Raw genomic sequence first — 14,444 nt, 5'->3', positions numbered from 1 at the left:
ACACTTCAATCGCTAATTTTCTATAATGTTGAAATTGTTAACGTTATTGTGACGATTTAAGTTTCCAAAGAAATCGTCATTTCACAATTCAATGAATGTCTGACGATGCGGTAAATTGTAATAAGGAAAAATATATTCATATTCTGAAAACTCAACTACCTCAGTTACTATAAATTTGCGAAACAGTGGTTTTTTTCATGAGAATGAAGCTAGTAGCCGTAATTAGCAGTCAAACGTTCCAATGTTCACTCGCAATTTCACATTGCAATTAACCAGGATGAAAAAAATAACAAAAAATCATACAATTATAATTAAAGTCACGTATGTATTATTTGCCGATACGTGCCTACAATCAAGGTAGGTAGAATTAATTTTGCTGCAGCATTCTTGCCCATTGTTTATCACAACGAGCGAGCGACCAAATCATCGCATGGACAAGGTCCATAAAATGGTAATGAGTCAACTGATCCGCAAGCGGATAATTCGGCGGTCAACAAGATTTTATACATCAAAGAGGACAAAAGTTGAAATTCTTAAAGTCGGTGGGTATAGAATCCGGATACAAAGGCAGAAAAATCTGTTGATCCAACGTCTTATTCATTGCTCGAATAACGACGGCATTAGATAAATAAGATCAAAGTATACTGCGAAAATTTTTCATCGCAAAATTCATGTGAAAATATTAATTAACATAGGTTATAAACAGGTTCGCGATTAGTGTTGCAATTACGGCTAACTACATCGTTTCAAAGGGGACCGCCAACTGGTAACGTCGCGGCGGGAGATTGCTGCCAGAGGATCTTACGCTTAATTACCGCTTTAATCACGTTACGAAGCGTTGATCCTGTCTTTCATTTTAATCACTATCATTTCAATCTTTATTTACTCCGTCTTCTTCTCATTTGTTTTCTTCCGTTTATTTTCATCCCATTCAATGAATCGATTATTATTATCATCATTATTGTTATTATCATTATCATTATCATTATAATAATTATTACGATCCTTAAATCACGTCTGCGAGAAAGCAGCCGACGATGACTGCGATTTCATTATACCTGTATGGCTGTATAATGCATATACATATAAACCACCCGTGCAGTACATCACATCGCGTGTCTTTCGCCGACATAACATACAGGCGATGCTAACTACGCTTCTAATTATTCAATCCCGTGACAGGCTGGGATACACGATCATTTTATACCGATTTCCGTGTATCGATCTCGAGCCACCGCTGCAGGCGGCGGCAGTATAAGAAGGTAGGTGATAAAGGGTGTGGATTTAAACGTGTTTAGAATTCTCGCCGCCTCGGAGGGAATCGTTAAACCAAGCAAACGAGCGTCAAATCGTCGGAAGATTTCATCGCGTTGCATCTCGTCCCGTTTTGAGTTCTGAAGTTTCGTTAATCTCGTAGGGTGGCCCTTTGTAGGTACACGTTATATACAACTGCAGCGTTCGAGCCGATGCGTGATTATATAAGTGCCTTCGTACCACCACCAGTGCTGTTCGAAACTGCCACGGCGAGAATAAATTATGAATAGAACACGACCCGAGCGGGGAGTTGAACATATTCCAACTGTGCTCCTACACCGCACCGCGGCGACTCTCGTCGTCCCTCCCAAGTCCCATCCTCTTACTCGTATTCGTATTCCTCGAAACACTTTGGAAAGATGAAAGAAAATCCCCCTCCCTCGTTTATATATAAAAGTACATTATAGAGCGTGCCGAGGGAATGGATTCACCGATGTTTAAAAATTTTTGTAATATTTTGTAGTTGTTATAATTTATCGAGTTTGCAAAGCAAAGTGGATCAGAAACTTGTTAAAAATTATTACTATAGAATGTGCTTTAGAGAAAGAAATTTCAGATTATTAATGTTTCACATAATACAACGGTATATAATTGAAAAATCATTCTGCGGCCTGCAGTTTAATTCCGAAACGTGAATACATTACAGTCATCCTGTCAGTTTCCACTCCGTTCCTGTAATATGATACACACGGCGACACGTTATATTGACTAATCGTAAGTATACGTTAGGCGGATAGAGAAGGAAAATAAGTTTAAAAAAAAAAGAAACGGGAGAAAAAATCGATCTACCGTAATGATTATGCGTGAACAGCACACAACAGCGGCTGAAATTAGTAGCGAGCGATAAATTACCGGCATTAATTATTCAACGGAATGAGTAAGTTATATGTATATACGTATATATGAAAGCGAGAGTTGGAGAGCGAGAGAGAAGGAAAGAAAGAAAAGAAAAAAAAATGGGAACAACTTAGTAAATAATCAAATGAATAAATAGTAGAGAAAAATTTTCATTTCATCCAACGACTTGATTAAATTGATATTTTGCACCTTCATTGTCGCCGGACGATAAAGCGAGCAATCCAACTTACGTAAGACAAAGATAAATAATAATACCGGTAAAGACAGGGATAATTTTTCCTGCGAAGAAGCGCAAGTGTTCATTATATACAAGTCGCGTCGTCTTCCCTTCTTCTCCTTCCCAGGCAATTCTCAGACAATTATCTTCCGCCATCCTATCTACGCCGGGTATTTTTATTATGCACAGACACACCCACACACAGAAACATTATACCTACATAAAGCAAAAACGGTGAATTAATCTTACGAGAGAAGAGGAAGACGCAAAAAAGGTAAAACAAAAAAGAAGAACACCAGTCACGTAGTTTCGGTGAAAATGTCCAGCAGTTCTTACGCATGCACGTTTTCAACTCACTTTATTGTATCATTATTATATACCTACACGTAATACGTGCGTTGCAGAAATTTATAAGAACGAGGAAGGGGGGGCGGGGGGGCAAAAAATTTGCAACACGGTGTACAGCAGAATACGATTGAAAGAGAACAAAGCGGGCTGTCGGATGTTGAGTGTAGTGTTGAATAATAATAATAAATTAATTAATTATTTAACAGCATACAATAAAATGAACACGTTGCTAGTGCAGTCGGGAACCGTTTCACGTTTGCTTTACTATCCTATAAATATATAGCCGAACAAGTTAGACGGACCGTGCTAATTGGCAAATATAGACAATCGACGAGATCCGTGTCTACGTAGATATAACGTACATGTGCATAATTCTTGCATTATAAATAGTCCGAAACATATATATGACTTTTTCTCAAACACCTCATTTGTCTGCAATTTTTTGTTTTTCCCCGTGACAAAATACAAATTCTCCGAAACTCGACGCTGTGTTGCAAAAAGTTCGTCACTTTATCTCGTAGGATGCTGCCGCCGTTTTTCCGGCTTTCGTTAAACGCGCCAGCTGAATCATACACGCAAACACGGTAATTCGGATACATGTATAAGGTATAAAAACCCCGCTACGAGAGAAAGAGAGAAAGAGAGTGAGACTTCAACGCTTATACTTAATACATATACCGAGGAAAAATTCTCGGTGATTTATGAGGTTTATTTAGAACGGTTAGAAAAAAAAGGCGCAGGGAAGGAGGGACCCTTCTCCAAACTGTCGCAACAACAAGACACAAAATCAAGCCATAAAAGTATGCCCTCCACGCGTACATATTTAGGTGAGATTGTTATTAGAAGAAACTCTCGCCCGCGCCTTATAACGAAACTTCTGATTCCGAGTCGAGTTCTCTGCAGACATCGACAACGACGACGACGACGACGACGACGCTCCGGTAAGGAGAAAGGGTGGGGGTGTCGTCGTGTCGAATGCGTGTGTCAACGCGCGTGTATAATAATAACAATAATAATAATGAAAATAATAACAATGATGATACGCACCAACGTGTACGTACGAACGCCACGCGTATAAAGTGCGAGGGAGAAAGAGAGCGAGTGAGAGAGAGGAGGCCTGCAGTGGTTGAAACCGCAGAGTTTCACGCAATCAATACCTCACTGACTACCCCATTCCCTCCCGGGACCGACGGATCGGCAACACGGACGAAAAATTTGACGATGATACCAGGAATCGGACATTCATGACAATATCTGTCTTTGCATAGGTATATGTAATACATGTACAAGTATATTACAGCCGCTGTAAATTGCACAAAAGATATTTATCCCGACCGTGGATGAGAAAGAAAAGATGATGAGTAAAAAAAAAAAAATTGTACCGGTATGAATTTCGCGATACGATGACGGCCCAAACGCTTAAATATGTTGTAGGTAACGTGGCGTGCATGTACGATTCAATAGCGACGATTACTTCCGGCCGAAGTTTCGGAATCACTCAAGAGCCCCCCACCCCATTCTTCTTTCGCTGCTCGGCATGGCTACATACGTGTGTCCTATCATATCGTGTTTACCCACACGTACCTTATTATTATAACTATGATTATTATGATGATGATGATTATGATTATTAATATATACCGGGACCATCTCTAGAAACTAAACAGGAACTGCGCATGCGCCAAATGATTCAATTTCATTGGTCAGCGAAATTGCCCCGCGGAGTAATTTTCGTCAGCTAACCAAGGCGACCAACGTACACGAAATGTGACAAGGCTTTGAATATCTCGCGCGTAAAGTAGCCTATTGAGGTTAGGTTGTTATTTATTCCTACTTATCGTGAATTTTCGAAGAAAAGTGTCATTCAGCAATACCGTAGTTGATATTAGCAGATATTTAATCGACACAATAAAGGCGTCAATGGAGAAACAAATATCAAAAGCTACAGAAATTGGATCAGTTATTTATTGAAAGAAGAAAACTGAAATTAAATGTGGAACATCATCAACGAGTGGGAATCTAGACAAACTGAGGCAGGTAAGTAAAAATATTGTTTATTTCAAACAGATTCTTTATTTACATAAAATTAAAAATAAATGGATTGTTGAAACCCAGTAGAAGGTTGCTTCAGAGTAGATTTGTTACAGTGCAGTGCTCCAGAAGCCAGTAATCAGTGCCAATGAACATGAAATATTGAAATAAAATCAGTAACAAGGAATAAAAGAAATAGTGTATCTTGAAACACAAAGCTTAGGAGTACAAAAAGTAGCAATTCGTTTTTCTGTCGCAATTTATTGAAAATTAGTGGTATTCAAAACAATTAGAAGCGCTTGTCTGATGATAATATCTTTTAATATTTTCAGGTGGGAAACAAACATCATCGAAGCGAGACTAAAGTTGTCAGGCGTTGAAGCGTGTAAGTAAATTTCTGATACTATGATATTTGCATATTACAATATTTTCACATGTATTCAATGATAAAATTCGTTTGTTCTGACAGACTTGAAGTTTCAAGTTTGGATAATAGGATGAAAATCATACCTTACCTGATGGTCAAAACGTTTTGGTGGCTAGGACCCTAGTTTCTCGATTGGTGCCACCGTTCCAACCATCGAACCTGGTTGTTCCGTTGTTCCATTAGACAACAGGTATCCGAAGGAATTTCTTCTGGTCATCGCCACCTTCTGAACATCAGTCGTGGCAAAATTGAAGAGCACGACACACTACAGATCATGGTGTTTGAATATTCCATCATTTTAGATCTATCGAGCCAAAAGTAATAAGTTTGTTATTGAACAATTGCTGCTAACTAATTTTACAGAGCAATCATTCCGTGCACCATTGTAATCCAAGCAGTATTATTGGCCCGCATTATTTTTCAAATTTTCTTTTCAGCAGTTTTGATATTTTATTTTCCACTCTCTTGGTATTCAATTCAGATGAATAGTGTTTCAAATGTTAAATCAGATTCCAAGGATGAATTTTGATGTGTAAACTGAACCAATCTCAATCTAAAAATGTTGGATAACTTCAGTTGAAAATGTCTTTAAAGTCAATATTAATCGACAGTATCATCTGACTAGCTAGTTGCAGCTATCATCCGTGCTTGAGCCTCGTTCAACCCCAGCAAGGTCTAAGGAATGCATTCACTTACTAGTACACATTACAAATGATCACTTTGTCTACAATAGGACTTACTTGCTGGCTAACTTTTTTATGATGAATCTTTATCAGGGAGTCATCCGGTAACTTGTTGAAAGCTTGAAACCAGATTCAATTTTATACTCTTACAATGGTCCTTCATTGAAACTGAGAGTTTGTGAATCTCCATTTATTACAATTAATTCTGCATCCCATGTTAACACTGTTCGAAACAAAAAATCTCATCCTAAGATTGGAAATGGAATCTGCAATGCAAAAGTTATCTAGTGGCACAAGTTAAAAACAAAGAACCTTATAACGGTTTCTGCGACAGAGGGATTCCTTCCGGATATTCATGTTACTGGATGATGTTCGGAGCACTATGAACAAGATATTGTATTGGATTTAGGTTTAAGTAAATATTTTCATGAACTTCAGTGAAAATTAGATATTCATTTGTTTCAAAGGAACAAGGGGTACAATGTTGAATCCGATAAGTCAATATTTTCATTTGAATGTTCTGAACATTACTCTAAAACATGATTATCCTTAAAGTTAATTGTGACACTGAGGCACATTTTGAAAATGTTGATTTTTAACTTGTGTCACAGAATGTTTCTGAGTTTTACTCTTCGGATTAGATTTGAAATTGAAAGAAACCGTAAGATCTACAACTTCCTTTTCCAACCAACAAAAGTGGCCGATGATCTCTGCATGTGTCACGAATTGAATGGGAAGAGAAGACATCAGCGAACAGCAGAGATGCTATTATTTTGGCTGTATTTTCTGTTGAAAGAAAAAAATTTCATTGTTATTCTTAATGTATGAAGTAATGAAAATGATTGAATAAATTGTCCCCACCTACCTGCTTCGTTTCTTCCAAGCACCCAACATTTGAACAGATTTCTTGTTTCAATCGAATAGGACGAATTTTCAAAGAGCATCAGCATTAAATTCCGACCGTTCTTTGAACAATCAATGTTCAATAACAAATGCTTCCCAAGCCTTTCCGAGTGACTATCTCAATAACTTGAGATTCTAACCTCAAAAATGCATGTGAACTACATCGCCGACAGAAACAGAGTTTGACAGCAGGGTCTCGGGGTGGCCAGACTGCACGGACGACGGATTTAAATTCGCGCATGCGCAGTTCCTGTTTAGTTTCTAGAGATGGTCCCGGTATAAATGTGCGTGTGTTGCTACGTAGGTATACGCAAGGCAGGAGGGCCTCATTCTCGCTCTAAAATACGAAACACGTAAACGGAGAATCGTATCGGTACTATGTCGATACGAGCCGTGTAGAGAAAATGCCTCGCTTGTGTGGGTGAGGGTGAGGGTGAAGGGTGGAGACGAGGGGGGCTGGGAACTTACACAGAGGCGGTGCGCTGCAGGCAGCAGCCGAGCCGCACGCACACCAGCTTCATCCGGCGAATGATATATTACGTAGCGCATTCGTGAATGTGGTAGTAATACGTGTTTGTGTCAGTGTCGCACCGTCCGTACATCGCTCGCATACTTGTGTGCGCATATTTCTCTCTCTCTCCCTCTCTCTCTGTATATCTATATATCCCGCCGTCTCGCTCTTTCTTTCGCTCGCTGTTCTCCGTCTGCGTTCAACGTCCCCTTATGTGTGCCGCTGAAGGCAGAGAGAGAAAGAGAGATAGATATAGAGAGAGGGAAACAGGACAGATGGACAGAGAGAGAGACAACTCGGCTCTTCTGCCTCTGTGTGTGGCGCGAGGAGAGAATTTACGCTGGGGAAGGAAGGAAGGCAGGCAAGGCACACACATTCGACGAGGTTACTGTGGTGGTGTGGTGGTGGTGGTGGTGAGACGAGGAGGACACGTAGGTATAACGACGCACACCGATGAAGAAAGAGGGAGGAGGAGGAGGAGAACAGACACTCGCTCGCTCGAATCCGACGGATGAGATGTACATAAAGACCTACCATTGCCTCCGTGAGATCGTGTGCGTGCAGGCGATCCCTCGTTGTATCCAGAAAACCAAGCGGGCACACCTAGCTGCTTGTGTTGGTGTGGTGATATCGGTGGCGGTGGTGGTGGTAGTAGTTCCTTTGGGCACTAGCCGGCGTAAAAATGGCCATTTCGTATAGAAGCACCGCACAGTTTACATTTTTTATATCATTTACTATTTCGAACTATCTGATTTATCTATTTTCAATTAAACTATTACCTTTAGAACGAAAGAAGGTGAAAAAAAATAAAAAAATTTTAAAAAAAACTGGATCCTAAGCACTTGACTAGTCGTTTTTCTTTCCTATCTTTTCTTTTCTTTCTTTTGTTGTTTTTCTTTTTCTTTTTTTTTTACATATTTGTTACAATTAGCACGTAATCAACACGACGATCGATGCACTGACTGAGTGGTTTTTTAACGACATCACCGACATGTATTTCCCGTAATAATATTACTATATTTGAGGAACAACACACAAATCCCACCAGCCGTCGTCGAAACGAGCCTCCGTGTCGAGCCGAACAACCGACGAACGTTCGGTCCGTTCGTTCCCTCCGTTCGTCGCGTGTTTCTCGCTGTCGGCTATCTCTCTCTCTCGCTCGCTCTTTCTCTCTCCTTCTCTCTCTCGCACACTTTCAGACACACGACCTAGCAGCCGCGTAGGTATACACGTACTACGTACACGCACAGCGAGCGAGAACCCCGGAGCTCTCGGCCTCTCCTCGTCGGATTCCCGATACCAACGAACCAACGAACGAACACACTTTGGCAGCAAGCGTTTCGCGCCGAGACACACCCTGCGCCAACTCCCGTATACACTTCACGGCTTGGCCGATATTACAGAGCGTTTAATTACACCGCGAGTACCTTTGTTTCCGCGATTCTTCGCTTTTCACCTCCTCGCTGAGGCAAGACCGAAAACGCGGCACTGCACCTCTCTTGTCACAAAGCACTCACAGCAGACCACAACACATGGCTGCAGGCCTCCGCCGAGATCGTGCGGCCTCGGCTATACTCGGCTCGACTCGGTTACGTTCGCTCAGGGCCGAACCGAGGTCCGAAGGAACGAACCCCGCTAAAATCATCGTCTCTGTGGTGTAATGTAACGTTCCTACCTACCGGCGCGGCGCGGCACGGCGACACTCGCATCGGCAGCAGACGTTTGTCGTCTTTTCGACTATTTGTACTGCCGACGCTGTTGAGCTGCAATTTTTTCATTTTTTCAGTCTTTTTCCGGCAACACCTCGACCAACACTCGACAATATTCGAATGTGAACATGTTTCGCAGGTGCTGCTACCTCGACGTGGAGGAGGCGGAGGCTCCTTCGACGTCGCGTGTATGTATATCCGATACGACGGATTCTGGGCCGGAAAGATGTATCTTCGAGAGCTGCTGATCGATTTTCGTCTGATCCACTCCGTGAGATTAGTTACGACGCTGACGTGAGGCGTGGGCCGGGTTTAATCGTAACAAAGAATATCGATATTCTCCGCTGAAAGACGGTCGAGCTCCCTCGTCCTTCCCAATTTATCCGCGATACAGTTTCGCGACTCGAATCCTCGATAAATCTTCTGTAAACAACTCGCGAGTCGCTTTCGGTAGAATTGCTGATTGGAGTCGTATTTTGCTCGCGAAATGCTGCCTGCGGGGGGGGGGGGGGGGGGGGGGACTTGCGAGGAGGACCCACGTCGCGGAGTAGCAAAACATCCTGACGAAATGTATAAATCAATTATTCAAATCGTCGTGTTGTCAGCGGGTAATCCGCGCGTTTAAACTCGGTTGCGTAATAAACAGCTACGGGACTTATTTGCCGGTTTATTGATATACCTGCGGGATGCGAAGCGAGGCCTGGTATTCGTCCTCGTGACGTATCAAAGTAAGTAATTAAGTTATACTTAGTTAAACACCTGTTCAGACGAATCGATGTACAGACCTGTTTTGCCAAGCAAAATATTGACTCTCGCCGGCGGGTTACGACAGCGGTCTAAATTAGAATGAAAATGAACTTATTTAACCAGAGACGGTATAGAGCCGCGGGCGGTTCGCATCACCTATACATATAGGTACATTCGTGTATATAGATTATAGATCGGTGCGTCGTTAAGTTTACCTGTAAAAAATTAGCTCGACGAGCGTCGGCCGGTGGAATAAAAATGAAAATTTCCACGGCTTGTTTGACGCATTCATCGGGTAATTTGGGGTCCTGAACGCACCGTGTCGGACCTGGCAAACCGTTAGAGCTTCGCAGAAGCGTCGTTCGTCGGGCGGCTAGCTTATAGGAGAGAAACTCAACCTACGGACTCGAGTTGAGCCCTTATAGCCGTGAGCCTCGACGGCAGACAAAGGCGCTCCTCGGCTCCGGGGAGGGGGAAGGACTCGGTATTATTATATAGCCGTTTCTCTCTAAAAGCAAGAGAAGCGCCTTTGAGTGACAAATCTACCGAAGGGAAGCCAACGAGTAGGGCATATACCTATCCCCTTGCCTGTATGGATGTAACAAGGGAATCGGAAATCGAATTTGTTTTTAATTTCACGCTCGCGTCCAATGGTATATAATCATCACGCAGCGATCGTCGATAATCACGCTTTTACGCCGGCAGGATCGATGATCCGCGCCCGTAACGCGGTATAACGCACACCTAATTGCTTGCCACGAATTCGACGGCGCTTAATATCTCTGCGTGTAACCGTTTGTAACTACCGGTAATTTTATCATCTGAAAATTCGAGATGAAATTACAGGTATACCAGCGGAGTGCTGCAGACACTCGACCCGCCATCTTGCTGATATACTCGTCAGGCTGATCTTGGGAAACCACGAACCTGTACACGGTTTGGAGTATGAATTCCAGAGCATAGCTTCGTAATTCTTTCCCCAATTAAAAATATCGAAGAATAATATACAACGGAAGAAATTTTATCGCCAAGCCCGGCGGCTGTGGAAAATACGCGTGCGCCGACAAGGGAATTGCGCTGTTACAAGTTTTCTTTCGAATCAATTGTCCGTCGTAGCTATGCGACGAATCTAACGGGGAAAATAATTTCCTGCTCAGGTAGAGAGGGACTTTCATCGGGGAATCTCAGGGATGCTGTTCGGGGCCACTTTCCTGTCCTGTCGCGGCGTCTCTCTCCTCGAACGACTCTTGTCGGAAACCCCATGATGAACTGCGCTAAGAGGCTCATGTACGGGCAAACATGCGTGCCGGCTCTTCCTCCCCCCTCCTCGTCCTCTTCCTCGCCCTCCGCCATGAGTTGCGTCACCTTCTGCTTATGCTTCTGCTTCTGCTTTGCTTCTCCGTATCACAAGTGCTCGGGTGCTTTGCCTCTGCAGCATTTATACTCCTGCAGGAACCGAGCTTGCACACCCTTTTAATAACAGCTTCGGAGGAGGGCCTTGTTTCTTTAACAGATGAACGTCAAAACTGAAATTAGTCTACCGGGTGCTCCTCAAATCCTGCTGCTGCTGGCGCTGGAGAGAGGGAGAGAAAGAGAAAAAGAGAGATTTTCCGATGCGCCTTGATGGTATAACGAAAGACGGGTAAGAAGACGACGGAATTTATACCTCGATGCCCCTTCGGGCCGGCTGATTCAATCTTTCATAAATCATGCAGTATTACCCAACCCGGTGGTAAGAATTGATTGCAGGTATTGAGCGAGTTAGCGGAGCTTGATGTCATACTTATATAGCCTAATGGGCTTGGACTGTATAGTTATACGACCCTCTGCCTATACGGATATAACGTACGTGCTTTGGTTTATCGCGTTTATCATTGTCGGTATCGAAAACTTTCGTACAATTAACTCGGTTGTTCCCGACAAGCAGAGAGACGTTGAGAGAGAGACAGAGAGAGGATTTTTACAGAGAGTCCCTCGCAAGATTGATCAAGTAATTATGATTTTCGATTGTAATCCCGCCTCGTACCGACTCTCTTTTTCTCATTATAACCAGCCAGCCGCACAGCGAGGGCCCTGCGCACCACGCCGTCTACAAACTCTGCACCTACCGAACCGGTTGCCTTTTATTTTCTATACGCACACAAACAACGAGCCACCGGCGTGATTCCGAGGCACTATAAAGCAGCGCTTCGATCTCGTACGTGTTGTAACCCGATGATGCGTAGATTGATATATATATTCATGATTAAAAATAAATCACTCGACCGAATCGTTCGGAGATGCACTGGCAGCACTATAACGTAGCATCGAGTACCTGCGTGTTTGAATATGAAAAACGGACAAACACTGCACGCGGCGATAATCGTTTCGAGCTGAGCGTCCGGGGAAAAGGGGACCGATAGAAAGGTGTTGTTCCATCTTAATGGAGATATTTATTCTTCCGACAAAGGTGGCATTTTTCTTTCTTTCTTTCTTTCTTTCTTTCTCTCTCTTTTTCTCTCCTTCCTTTCTTCACTTCACAACTCGCTGTGCACACATGGCCTTGTACGATACGTACCTGCAGACGTAGAGAAACGCTGCACAGTCGTTCGTTCAACGAATTCGTCTCATCCACCATATCTTATTATACCAAAGCTAAAACACGTGCCGCTACAGTATACATGTATTATATACCTAGCCGTGTTTGTTCCGGGGACGCATCTGTTGAACGGCCAGTAACGAGCCGAAAATGACCTCGACCTGGGATTCGAGGATGCTGAGGGGGTGATGGAGTAGAAAATTTCGTTCACGAGGTATGAACTTGAGTAAACCAGGAAAATGGAAACAAAATAGAGTAATCCTCATCCCGGAGAAACAATGGCTTATTATTTTCGGAGAAATACTACAGTGGGCCAGAAAATGTCCCTCTTTTAATATCTTTCCTCCTCGGGTTCCAAAGGTCGAGTTACGCTCGGGCTACGTTCCCGCAAGCTGCACGTTCCTGCGGGTGGGTTGGATATCCAGGACCCGATTTCAGCGAGCAAGAGTGGACGAGATGAAAGAGAGAGAGAGAGAGAAAGAGAGCGAGGGAGAGAGGGATAGGGGAGGGGAGGAATAGCAGATTGGCAGCGATAGTATAACAAAGGCGGCGAGCCTGAATGTGATGGTCTGAATTTTATCGAAGCTATAACATCGTTTAAATCGGGCGAGCAGCGATAGACTCAGATTATTATGCTAGCTGGTCCGCTGCTCACGTAGGAATAGCGGTGTTTAGATGGCAACTCGAATAATGACTCGCGCCTCGTTCATTATATATGTATTAACGTATGTATGTATATGTATAATGTATGTATGTCCGTACCTATCTCGGAACGTACCGTTCAATTAGAGAAAACGGAAAAAGACTCTTTGTTTTAAATAGATCGTTGAGCTTGTCACTTGATCCGGATTACGTGTACATTTCGCCTATGACACATGTATTACGTATAATAATATAGGTATAAGCTTCCTAGCGTGCACCATATCGCGTCGAGTGCAAGGTTGAGTTATACGCACTGCGAGGTATCATTTTCATATGAAATTCTGTATACAGTGTAAAGTATCGCAATTGAATCACAGGCTGTATTTCGCAAAAATTTAAATGCTCTTTTCACGCCTTGAGGTATTACGCGTTATCAAAACTGGCTTGGTGTGCCTTGTGCGCCCAGCGACGGAAAAGCAAGATAATTGCCTGCGGTGTTTGCTAAGGATTTCCCCAAGAGCGTTGAAATCCCGAGGTATAAGGTATACATATTCATTGCACCTCTGTATAACAATAATTGTTGGAGTTGGAGTTTCCGAAGCCTAGCCTCGAATATATATAAAGAGCGGATTCAAAACACGGTATACGGTATAAATTATAACAAGGTATAAATTTAAAATGTTACAAAACCACGTAGCTTTGACACGGGTACCGGGATAATTCCAACGGACGACACCGTAAACGCATTGAACCGCAGCTGTAATACTTTCAGGACTAATTGAGCGAGCTGCCACGACTTATATATATTTTATCGCAGCTAATAATAATCCGATGAGCGCGTGATTACTCTCATTCTACGAGATGGACACGTTAATACGAAGGTAAACATTGCTCCACAAACAGCTCTCGACGGCGGAAGACAAGACGTGTAAAGAGAGTTTAGTAATAATAATAAAAAATAAATCAAAAAGAAAAAAGAAAAACGAAATCACCACTGATTCAAAGGCGTAGGATATTTTTCGTCCCGCAACCTGACTCGGCAGGCTTTACTTCAAAGCGTTACCAGGTTTTGTTCGTGGAACACAGTTGGGTACAAACCCGTTCCCGTTATGGATTATTGTGTATGTCATCAAAGTCCCGGCCTGCCTGCAGACCCTGTGACGCTATAATCGTGAGTAGCCCAGGTACAGCCAACGTTTAGAAACGAAGGTATGGGATTGACTTTGCATAGAGGCATTTACTAAACCGACCTATTCCGGCATGGAACTCGAGCCAAGGCATTATCGCATATTTCATATTTTGTGTCAAGTCTATGTAGGTATGTACACCGGGCGCACTTAAGCCGATCCGCTTCTCTGTCTACTGGCTAGTTAGGGCATCGGATATAATATAGGAACTTGTTGAGCTATAGACGCCGCGTTTCCATGTGAGATACTGTTACACGGTTCTACGCAACACAAATGTTCGTATGCGTGC

At 42.9% G+C, this 14,444-nt stretch overlaps 1 protein-coding gene across 4 annotated transcripts in view; it reads right to left on the bottom strand.

The window, feature by feature from the left end:
- LOC124416560 (zinc finger protein 608-like) overlaps positions 1-8,440 on the bottom strand; it is a 97,047-nt gene extending 88,607 nt beyond the window's left edge. For all 4 annotated transcript variants that reach the window (XM_046897746.1, XM_046897741.1, XM_046897743.1 and 1 more), the window contains exon 1: positions 7,827-8,440. The gene's annotated coding sequence lies outside the window, so the exon portion shown is untranslated. The remainder of the gene's footprint in view (positions 1-7,826) is intronic.
- Between the last annotated feature and the right edge of the window lie 6,004 nt (positions 8,441-14,444).

This window comes from Diprion similis, chromosome 2, assembly GCF_021155765.1.
Source record: "Diprion similis isolate iyDipSimi1 chromosome 2, iyDipSimi1.1, whole genome shotgun sequence".
Lineage (NCBI taxonomy): Eukaryota > Metazoa > Arthropoda > Insecta > Hymenoptera > Diprionidae > Diprion > Diprion similis.
This window is presented reverse-complemented; position numbering and strand designations above follow the sequence as displayed.